Below are 12,761 nucleotides of genomic sequence, written 5' to 3'. Positions count from 1 at the left end.
TTAAAATACTGAACAATTTGGAGGATATTGATTCATACAATTTCTTCAAAAGGTCAGATGTAACACGAACAAGGAGCAAAGGTTTCAAGCTCAACAAGCCACAGTGTAGGAGTGACAACAAATGCTTTTTAACCCATACGATTATGATCATGGCAATAAGGTTTCTAAAACAGTAGGCATTCTTCCAAAGTCAGACACTGTACTATGTTCCTCGCCCTAACCTAGTCACTCAGTATTATTCACTCATTTATCTATGTCTTGTCTATTTATGTCTTAAAGGTTACAAGACGTACATTAGTCAATACAATTGGTGCTTAAAATGTTAAGGATCTCTTGTGAAACACGGGTATTAATAAAAAAATTTATTATGTAAAATAAATAAAAAAGGCCCAAGGGCCATGAAGTAACAAGAATGCAAGGCTGGCACAAGCTGGCGTAAGTAGAGAAGACGGAAGATTCTTCATATTAAAAGACCCTGCTTCTTCAAGATGGCAGTCACACCCTGCTTGCCCTGGACAATCACCATATGGAGAAGGACTGTTTACTGTGAAGGGAAGTCCACAAATGCAATGCCAGCATGAGTCAGTCTTGAAGGGTAAACGATGATGGCACCCTCACAGTAACACAAAAGCCGAGCAAGCCCAGTGAGGAAGACCTGTTGATGGGAAAGAAGGAGAATCATTAGTCACAACAAAATCCACATAGAAACAAAGTAGAGAAAACAAATAAAGTGGATGTCTTCTTTTTGTATAGACATAATAAATATTGCCATTTGGCTATGTATTTATATGATATATAATAGAATAAGCATAAAACAAAATAAGAGGGGTGGTAGGAGAAGAAAAGATTAGTGTTCAGTGAGAATCCACAAGGTCTTCTCTGAATGCTCTTTATTTTCTTCAAGGCTGTGGGTCCCTACAATTGCACCAGAGGTGGTACACACCCCTATTATTATTTAAACAGGTGAGTAAAAATAGGTGAGTACACATACGGTGTCAGCAAACTTAGCCTCCAAACACACACACACATGGTATCAGCAAGCTTAGCCTCCAAACACACACACACAGAAAATGGGGACATTGAAACAGTTGATAAACTTGATTTCAAGAGAGAGAGAGGTCACTATGGGGAACTTCAAAATTTTTTTAATAAGTAATTAGGCAGACTTGTTGCTAGACAGGGAAGTAAATTAAATGTATGCCAAATTTTGCAAAATATACAATGAAGGCACACAAACATTCATACCAAAACAGAGATGCAGGGCCAGAAAACAGGATTGGTTCAACAGAAATTGAGAGAGGGCCACAGACCAAAAGACACAAAAATGGAATGAAAGACATTGAAAAACTACAAGCAATATGTCAACAAAGTTTTCGATTGGGCAGCAGAAAATAACATGATGTTTAACAGTGATAAATTTCAGGTATGGCAAAAATGAGGATCTGAAACATAATACAGGGTACAAAACACAATCGAATCTTCCCATAGTAGAAAAACAGCTATGTCAAGGATTTGGGAATAATGATGTCCGACGATCTAATGTTTAGGGAGCATAACCAAGCAAATATTGCGTCGGCCAGAAAAATGATCGGATGGATTATGAGAACTTTCAAATCCAGGGATCCCATCACAATGGTTGTACTCTTCAAGTCACTTATGTTGTCCCGTCTCGAGTACTGCTCAGTATTCACTTCCCCCTTCAGAGCAGGAGAGATTGCTGAAATAGAGGGAATACAGAGAACATATACGGCACGCATAGACGAGATAAAGCACCTAAATTATTGGGATCGTCTCAAAGCTCTCCAAATGTAATCTCTAGATAGGAGACGAGAGAGATACCAAATAATATACACATTGAAGATACTGGAGGGCCAGGTCCCAAATCTACACAGTAAAATAATAACGTACTGGAGTGAACGATATGGAAAAAAATGCAAGATTGAACCAGTGAAGAGCAGAGGTGCCACAGGCACAATCAGAGAGCACTGTATAAACATCAGAGGTCCGCGGTTGTTCAACGTCCTCCCAGCGACTATAAGAAATATTGCCGGAACAATCGTGAACATCTTCAGGAGAAAACTGGACTGTTTTCTAAGAGAAGTTCCGGATCAGCCGGGATGTGGTGGGTATGTGGCCCTGCGGGCCTCTCCAAGCAACAGCCTGGTGGACCAAACTCTCACAAGTCGAGCCTGGCCTCGAGCCGGGCTTGGGGAGTAGAAGAGCAGAACCCCAACAAGCAGGTATCAATATAGAAAGAAGCCAAACCCCCAATCATACCAGCGATACAAAGATGCGAGAAACAACTATACAGCAGTAAGGGATGAGGCAGAAAGAAATTTTTAAAAAGGGATAATGGATAAATGTAAAACAGAACTGGGCCTATTCTACAAATTCATAAACAACAAATTGCAGGTAAAGGATAATATACAAAGGTTGAAAATAGGAAACAGATTCACAGAAAATGATAATGCAATGTGTGAAACATTAAACCAAAAGTTCCAAAGTGTGTTTATACAAAATGAAATCTTAAGAGAACCAGACACAATAAGAATTTCTGAGAACATCATAGAGCGTATAGAGGTGTCTAGAGATGAAGTGGAAAATATGCTAAAGGAGCTAAGTAAGAACAAAGCAGTTGGTCCAGATGGAGTTTCACCATGGGTTCTGAGAGAATATGCATCTGAGCTCAGCCTTCCACTTCACCTGATCTTTCAGGCATCCCTGTGTACAGGAGTCATAGCAAACATGTGGAAAAAGGCTAACATAGTTCCAATCTACAAAAGTGGCAACAGGGAAGACCCCACCTCTCTCAGTTATAGACCTGAATCATTGACAAGTGTAACAGTGAAAAGATTGAAAAAAAAATAAAAATAAAAACTAAATGGGTAGAACACCTGGAGAGAAATTATATAATATCACAAAGACAGTATTGTTTTCGATCTGGAAGATCTTGTGTATCGAATTTACTCGATAAATTCAAAAATTAAATTTATAAAAATTTAGTTTCTATGATTGAGCCGCAGAGATTTTAAAGGAAAAAGGTAGTTGGGTTGACTGCATCTATCTAGACATAAAAAAGGCTTTCGACAGAGTTCCACATAAGAGGTTGTTCTGGAAACTAGAAAATTTTGGATGGGTGACAGGTAAGCTTCTAACATGGATGAAAAATTTTCTGACTGATAGAAAAATGAGGGCAGTAATCAGAGGCAATCGGACTGGAGAAGTGTCACAAGTGGAGTACCACAGTACATGCACCAGAAATGTTCATTGTCTACATAAATGATCTACCAGTTGGAATACAGAATTATATAAACATGTTTGCTGATGATGCTAAGATAATGGGATGGATAAGAAATTTAGATGATTGTCATGCCCTTCAAGAAGACCTGGACAAAATAAGTATATGGAGCACCACTTGGCAAATGAAATTTAATGTGAATAAATGCCATGTTATGGAATGTGGAATAGAACATAGATCCCACACAACCTACAAATTATGTGAGAAATCTTTATATAATTCTGATAAAAGAAAGAGGTCTAGGGTTGATTCTAGATAGAAAACTATCACTTGAGGCCCACATAAAGAACGTTGTGTGAGGAGCCTATGCCACACTTTCTAACTTCAGAATTTCGTTTAAATACATGGATGGCGAAATACTAAAGAAATTGTTCACGAGTTTTGTTCGGCCAAGGCTAGAATATGCAGCGGTTGTGTGGTGCCCATATCTTAAGAAGCACATCAACAAACTGGAAAAGGTGCAAAGACATGCTACTAAGTGGCTCCCAGAACTAAAGGGCAAGAGCTATGTGGAGAGGTCAGAGGCATTAAATATGCCAAAACTAGAAGACAACAAAAAGAGGTGATAAAATCACTATGTACAAAATAGTAACAGGAATTGATAAAATCGATAGGGAAGATTTCCCGAGACCTGGAACTTCAAGAACAAAAGGTCATAGATTTAAACTAACTAAACAAAGATGCCAAAGAAATATACAAAAATTTCCTTTCGCATACAGAGTGTACACGGTTGGAACAAGTTAAGTGAGAAGGTGGTGGCGGCCAAGACCGTCAGTAGTTTCAAAGCATTATGTGACAAAGAGTGCTGGGTAGACGGGACACCACGAGCGTAGCTCTAATCCTGTAACTACACTTAGGTAATTACATATGGTGTCAGCAAGCTTACCGTCGAAACACACACAAACAGCCTGCCTATTATTCAAGGCCTTCTCTGAGTACTCTCTATTTTCTTCTCTGAGGCTATGGGTCCCTAATCTTGCACCAGAGGTGGTACAACTTTTAAGTTTTTAACTACTGCACTGAACACCTGATTTTGGCAAAGACTTCTTAGTGTAATTGTCAAGGACATAGTTCTGGTATTTTTTTGTTTATAAATATTCAGGTATAGTTAATGTCAAAATGTTTCAAAACTCAACAATTTATATTTCAAAACAAAAAAAAGTAATGAAAACATTACAAAACATTAAAATATAGCCTAATTAATTAATTAATAAAATAGCACAACTCTCAGAATGTCTGAAGGTGCTTTGAGCAATGAAGTAGTTAATTTTATATATATATTATATATATATATATATATATATATATATATATATATATATATATATATATATATATATATATATATATATATATATATATATAAAATATATATTTACCTGTGACTACTGCTTAGCAAAAATTTGATCTCTGTGAAAACTGGTCTCGTCATTGCTAGGAGATATTTTAAGACCATGATTTGCTGTGGATGGCACTGTAGTCTTCAAGTCATCAATCTAAAATTAGAGGTAATCTTTTAAAATGTAAATTTTGTATAAAAAAAATGCAAAAATAAATTGCAAGAATAATATGAAGTTATTATACAGTTTTTTTTAGTTATTTAAAAATTTGTGAAACATTATTAAGAAATGTATGAAGTACAGATTCTCTAAGACCTGATATGTATCTGCTTATGTTCCACCACATTACATTCAGGGCTGAAGAGAAAACACAGCCAGTAAGGTAATGATCACTTAGGATGGACTGGGATGCTACATGTAGGTGGGGACTAAGCTGCGTGAGGCTAGGATGCTCAGCCTGCCTTGTCTAGGCTGGGCTGGGCTAGGCAACACTAGGAAGGAGTTAACAAATCTCTGGAGTGCCTTACTTTTCCTGATATCCTTAAAAAAGCAAGAATTATGCCATTTTATAAAGGAGGCGAGACAGCAGAAATAAACAATTAAGGAAAAATATCAAATCTACTTATACTTTCAAAAATATTTGATTTTTTTTTTTACAAACATCTCTTCCTACTTTGTAAAATTCAACATGAATACAAACACACACACACATCCCTAGGAAGCAGCCCATAGCAGCTGTCTAACTCCCAGGTACTTATTTACTGTTAGGGTGAACCAGATATAGAGAATAACCACAAAATGCTATCTTTATAAGAACTATCTTGTAAAGTCACTAGTACACGCAGCATTTCAGGCAGGATATATAAAATATATATATAATATATATATATATATATATATATATATATATATATATATATATATATATATATATATATGAATACATACATACGGGACAAAGAGCCAGAGCTCAACCACCGCAAGCACAACTAGGTGAGTACACACACACACACACATTATATATATATATATATATATATATATATATATATATATATATATATATATATATATATATATATATATATATATATATATATATATATATATATATATATATATTATTAAATATGACCGAAAAAGTAAGATTAATAATTCTAACACGAATTTTCTCAATCTTTCGTACATTACGCTTCACTGTTGGAGGTAAATCAAAAATCAATTCTCCAAAATTCAATTTTTATTTCTAGTCTGACGCGACACGGGCGCGTTTCGTAAAACTTATTACATTTTCAAAGACTTTTAGTTCACAAATACATAACTGAATAGAACTTACGTATCTCCGATTTTATATCTACATTTGAGTGAGGTGGGAGGGGTGATGTGGCATTAACACAAGACAGAACAAAAGGGGATATTAATAGGGTATTAAAAGTATCAACACAAGAAATGCTCAAATGCCTCCTTCAGCTCCTGCAGATGTCTGACATCAGGTACCTCATGTCAGGTATTTGCAGAGTTCCGTGCTGCGTTTCACTTACGAGATGGAAAAGGATGGGAAGCTGCCCTTTCTAGATGTAACAGTCATGGAAAAGGGCGGAGGTTTCCACACTGCAGTCTACACTAAGGAACAAACATAGGAATGTGTCTAAATGCCAACAGCGACTGCCCTGACAGGTACAAGAGGAGTGTTGTTAACGCATATGTCGACCGTGCTCTCAGCCACAGCTCAGAATGGAAGCAAGTCGACGAAGAACTCTGTAGGGTAAGGCAGGTCCTAGTCAATAACGGCTTCTCCAATGGTTTCGTCGAAGACATCATAAGAAGGAAAGTGAAAAGCCATGCAACCTCTGAAGAGACAACTAACACAAAACCTATACCCCCTATTAGACTATTTTACAGGAACTTCTTTTCCACAGCTCATAAAACGGAGGAAAGGGTCCTGAAAGATATTGTTAATAGAAACGTTATCCCTACAGACAAAAATCAGAGGATACAACTGACGATTTACTATAAAACCAGAAAAACGGCCAGCCTACTCATGAGAAACTCTCCAGACACAAAACAGAACGCTTTAAAAGAGGCTAACGTCGTCTATGCCTTCAAATGCCCACTTGGGGACTGTAAGCTCCAAAAAACCCAGTATATAGGCAAGACAACAACATCTCTTTCTAGGCGTTTAACGATGCATAAGCAACAGGGCTCCATTAAGGAACATATAATCTCTTCCCACAACCAAACCATCGCCAGAGAAATCCTAGTAAACAACACAGAAATCATTGATAGATACAGCGATAGCAGGCGGCTTGACGTTTGCGAGGCACTACACATCAAGAAGTCAACACCAGCAATCAACAGCCAATTATTGCACAACTATATTCTACCCACCTCAAGACTCCGCTCCAATATAGAAGCATCAAGAAATATGGACCAATAGGCTTTCTACAAACACTTCTATTCAATACCCATTGTTTGTGTTCTGTCTTGTGTTGATACTTTTAATACCCTATTAATATCCCCTTTTGTTCTGTCTTGTGTTAATGCCACATCACCCCTCCCACCTCACTCAAATGTAGATATAAAATCGGAGATACGTAAGTTCTATTCAGTTGTGTATTTGTGAACTAAAAGTCTTTGAAAATGTAATAAGTTTTACGAAACGCGCCCGTGTCGCGTCAGACTAGAAATAAAAATGAATTTTGGAGAATTGATTTTTGATTTACCTCCAACAGTGAAGCGTAATGTACGAAAGATTGAGAAAATTCGTGTTAGAATTATTAATCTTACTTTTTCGGTCATATTTAATAATATATGTCTACAGGAAAGACTGCTACCAAAATATACTTTATATATATATATATATATATATATATATATATATATATATATATATATATATATATATATATTATATATATATATATATATATATATATATATATATATATATATATATATATATATATATATATATATATATATGAGTGTCAGACCATGGAGGAATGATTTTTTTAAATTTAATTTATATAAAAAATGATTCCTTCTGAAGATGTATTAATATATGAAAGTACTTAAGGAAATTCCTGTTTCAATTCTTCCTCCGTGGTCTGACACTGTCACATTTCTCATCAAGTGTTAATTTTTGTGATTTACACACACGTGGCATGTTTACACACACATTATTTATTATTTATATTATTTATATTATATATATATATATATATATATATATATATATATATATATATATATATATATATATATATATATATATATATATATACATATATATGGAACTCTCAACCCTATAAGTGGAGGGTTCCTACAAACTCAACCAGAGGTGGTACCTTCTATATATTAATAAAAAGGCAAGGCTATGCTGAATCTAGGCAGGGATTGGCTTGGCTAAGCTGGTCAGGGCTTGGCTAGGGTAGGAAGGACTGGTCATGTTTAAAAGCAAGGCAGGGTTAGGCTAGGCAAGACTAGGTAAGGGTATACTGGGATAGGCTTGGCTACGGTAGGCTAGGAAGAGGTAAACTAGGATAAGCAAGGCTGTGCAAGCACTATGCACAGCTAGAATGAACTATGCTAAGATGGTTTAAGCTGGGCTAGGTTAGGATAAGCTGAGTCATGCAGGGCCCCGATTGACGAGTGGAGTCTAATGGTCTAACCTTCTAGCTAGTTTGCTGACCTAAGAGTGTAAATGCCTAGCCCCTAACCTGAGATATATACAAGAGTTGTTACATTCTTGTACAGCCACTAGTACGAGTAGCGTTTCGGGCAGGTCCCTGGAATACGATCCCCGCCGCGAAGAATCGTTTTTTCATCCAAGTACACATTTTACTGTTGCGTTAAACAGAGGCTACAGTTAAGGAATTGCGCCCAATAAATCCTCCCCGGCCAGGATACGAACCCATGACATAACGCTCGCGGAACGCCAGGCGAGTGTCCTACCACTACACCACCTGCTGCAATATTATTATAAAAGAAATATTACTTATTATAATCGTAAATACTAAATACCTGTTGTGTTGATTTAGGGGCGAAGACGATCGCTCCTACACCATGCTTTCGAAGGCGTCCATCTCATAACAAAAACAAATCCGTGCATTCATACACAAACAGAGACCCCGTGGTTATTCGAATACTTGCAATTCTTTTACTTAAAATAATAACAATTAGATTAATAATAATTAACATAATTTTTACTCAAGATTCATAAAAATCATTAATACTATTTTAGAAGAAAATTTATAAGACATCTAAAAACAGATATATAGACTTTGTGAGATATTTATTTCAACATTATATATTAATAGAATGTTGTAACTATTATTTTTAAATATTAGGTAGTTTCCAGCTACGTATATCGCATATAAACGTTGCAAAAAGATTTTAGACTGAATTAACACATTACACATTTATGGAGTAATTAACAACAAAACAATCTTTATTTTCATTGCAGAACATATATCAGAGCATACTAGTGACTCATACATTTAAAATAGTGGGATTTTTAAACAATTCGGTTGTAAACCCGCAGAACCGCCTACCCGCCAAAGACGTAACATAAGAAATGGTATTTAATTCATTATTTTAAATTACATATATAATCATTAATAATTTTCGGCAGCTATCGAGGTTCTCCATAGGTAAATTCCTGTACTCTAACAAGATGCTACTTGCTGTTTAGCTGTTTAAATTCTTGGAAAATCTTAATGACCAGCGACATAAAATATAACAATGAAATAGTAGCTGGTAACTGTAGGTGAACGAAATATTAAATTCCAAATTGATTAGATGTTTTCCTAAATATAAAGATCGACCTGAAGGAATTTTATGAATTATGGACTAATTAAACAAAAAAATAGGTAATTTTACTTGAAGAACAGATACCAGAGAATAGTTAGTGAGTACATTTATATTGTATAATGGGAGAAAGTCCCTAGTAGCCGCGAATTAAAATAACCACTTACATTAATTGATAACTAGGAAATAGTATCTGGAAACTTTATCTGAACGAAAACACAATACCAATTTGTTTAGATGTTTTTCTTAATATAAAGATCAACAGTAAGGAATCTTATTCATTATGGACAAATTAACAAAAAAAAAAAACGATAATTTTCATTGAGGACCATATATTAGAGCATACTTAGTCACTTATATATTAAAAGTATTGTGTATTTTGAACCATTGGGGCTGTAAACAAACGGAACGGCCTACCCGAAAAGTCGTAACATAAAATGTTGCATATGTTTGCTAATTTATTATTTGATAAATGATTATTATTAATTTACGACAACTATAGAGGTTTCCCATTAGTTAAATTACTGTAGTCTGACTAAATGCTACTACAAAACCTATATAAATCCTGGGAAAGACACAATGACCAGCGACATTAAAGCATAGAGGGTTAAATAGTAACAGGCAACTGTCGGAGAACGAAAAATTCATTTCCAAATTTATTAGATGTTTTCCTAAATATAAAGATCGATAGGCTGGAATTTTCTGGATAATGGCCTAATTAAGGCAAATATATATATATTTTTACTTGAAGAACAAATATCAGAGCATAGTCAGTGAGTTATAGAATAATAAGAGTGTGGTATTTCATTGTATAACAAGAGATAGTCCATGGAAGCGATAATAGACGTAGTTTTACACAAAATAACGTCCAAAAACAGCCGTAGAGTCAAACGGCAAATGTTGACGTTCTTGTTAAGAGGACAGGTTGAATGGTCTGTAGTGCTATCGGTGATTATACCTGAAGTAAGCGGAGAGGTTATGTTTGTCCAGATGTGATCTAGAGTCGTGGCAGTGCTATCAGTGATTCTAGTAGGTCTAGTGATTAAGGGTATGAGGAAGCAGGAATTCATACAGTTAAGGAAGCTAACAGCAGTAGGGTGTTCTGGCTCGCAGAGGTCAATATTAAAGTCCCCTGCGATAATTAGGTGGTTTTTGTTCAGTCTGTTATCAAGTATTAGATTTCTAAGGTTTGATTTACTTTAGATTGGCGTCAGCAAAGCTATGGTTATATCAGCGAGACTCTTGACGTCTGGCTAAACGACTCGTATCCACTCGTGGAGAAACACCTAACTTAACACAATTGACAGCCAATCATTAACACGGCAACCTAACTGCCAGTATGCAAAGGGATCACAAGAGTTCCAACCGGATACTCGGTAATGATGATATGCAATAAACACAAATACAGTGTCAATGGGGCAGGCAATAACATGCACAATAATAATGTCACACAATAACTAAATGTGTGGTGTATGTGAAGCTCACATTCACAGACTAGTGAAATGCAGTGATACCACACAGATAAACACGCATTCACCGTTGATTTACCTAGGACCTGTGACAGGTATGAGAAGGTGAGAACTGTAGTTGATCCCTCAGATCAAAACAGACACAATAAAACAATGACAAGATATTGTACTTACAGATAAGGTACCTTTCCTTACTCACTCACTCAGGCACATTTATACAAGCACTCGTAGAAAGCCTGACATCTGGTTTCGCTCGTAGACACGGAGGGTACTTGCAGTAGGGCGGGCTGTATGCTTAATATACAGACACACGCACACACACTGGCACGGGCGATGAGTAAGGTGGTGACGTCACGTAGTAGTGTGAGGGCGGCGGCGGGCGCTCGAGGCACATAAGTACAGAGGTACTGGGGTACTGAGGTACACGCTCGGGACGAGTGGCAGCTGGCGGAGGCTGTGGTACCATGCAGGTACACTTGTGGTAAAGTCACACACAGGTTACTTAGGCGGCGACACTGCCTTAGTTCACTCTAGGTCACTCACAACGATCTTTGTCACCAGGGATTACCTGATACCAGTCTGTTTCGCTCTGAGGATTTGTCACTTTAGGCTTCTGAACAATATATTCACACTCGTGATTCTGGGCGAGTGTGTGGTATATTTTTCAGACGCTGAGTAAACTTGACGGTGAGGAATAGACGGTGTTCGGTCTATTGGCCAGGAGACAGAACAGAACCCGTCCTCTGGGTTTGGTCTCCCTCATATGACTGGTTTTGCCTTAAGCTCAGGGTATCTTGTGGGGCACAAACAAGGGGATTACAATTTGACCAATAGCTTTGCCGCAATCTGTCACCCTGGACAGATGTAATAGGACCCATTATCACAACACCAGAAATAAATATCTCTTTGATATCCCTAGGGTCAAACTTAATCTGTGTAAACACTCTATGCAAATTAAGGGACCTAGTCTATGGAACTTACTCCCTAGTGAATTGAAAAGCTGTCAAACTTTTGCCTCATTAAAAAAACAAAAACAAAAAGTACCTAATTTCATCTTCGTAGTGTCCTACACTGAGCTTAAAATTTGCTCTGTATCTAATGTTACCCAATCTCCCAATCTTTATGTACTTAATTCAAACAACCTTATCATTGTGTTCATTGCTGTCTTTTATGTGCTAGCCATATGCTGTATTGTGCCTATTAATTTTTGTTAAACTACCATTCAAGCTGTCATTGCAATCAATCTAGCTACCTATGTGCTTTAATATGCCTACAATTTTCTCTCATCTTTTATTTTTTTTCTTGCTATGTAACTTTTATCATTTTTATAAATTTTGCAGATAAATACCTACTTAAAATTTTCTTAGATTAAGGACCTGCCCGAAACGCTACGCGTACAAGTGGCTTTACAAGAATGTAAATACTATGCTAAGTATCCTCTCAATACCAATGTACCTGTGAGACTCTTGTTGATCACTTGTGACACAAAGATTATTGATGTGTGTATTTGTGTGGGTGATTAGATATGTATGTGTTTGTATATATATATACGTGTATATATATATATATATATATATATATATATATATATATATATATATATATATATATATATATATATATATATATATATATATATATATATATATATGTGTGTATATCACGAAAATAAACACGTGATTAAGAATGTGACAATGTCAGACCACGAAGGAAAAATGAAACAGGAAATTTCCTTAAGTACTTTCGTATATTAAATACATCTTCAGAAGGTCACTTCTGAAGGGACCTTCTGAAGATGTATTTAATATACGAAAGTACTTAAGGAAATTTCCTGTTTCATTTTTC

The 12,761-nt window shown here is 36.0% G+C and overlaps 1 long non-coding RNA gene across 1 annotated transcript; it reads right to left on the bottom strand.

The window, feature by feature from the left end:
• Positions 1 to 347: 347 nt before the first annotated feature.
• On the bottom strand, positions 348 to 8,719 carry LOC138365116 (uncharacterized). The gene is made up of 3 exons (XR_011228658.1): positions 8,662 to 8,719; positions 4,678 to 4,794; positions 348 to 655 (listed from the first exon to the last, which is right to left on the bottom strand). It is a non-coding gene; the product is annotated as an uncharacterized lncRNA (long non-coding RNA).
• Between the last annotated feature and the right edge of the window lie 4,042 nt (positions 8,720 to 12,761).

This window comes from Procambarus clarkii, chromosome 15 (assembly GCF_040958095.1).
Source record: "Procambarus clarkii isolate CNS0578487 chromosome 15, FALCON_Pclarkii_2.0, whole genome shotgun sequence".
Lineage (NCBI taxonomy): Eukaryota > Metazoa > Arthropoda > Malacostraca > Decapoda > Cambaridae > Procambarus > Procambarus clarkii.
This window is presented reverse-complemented; position numbering and strand designations above follow the sequence as displayed.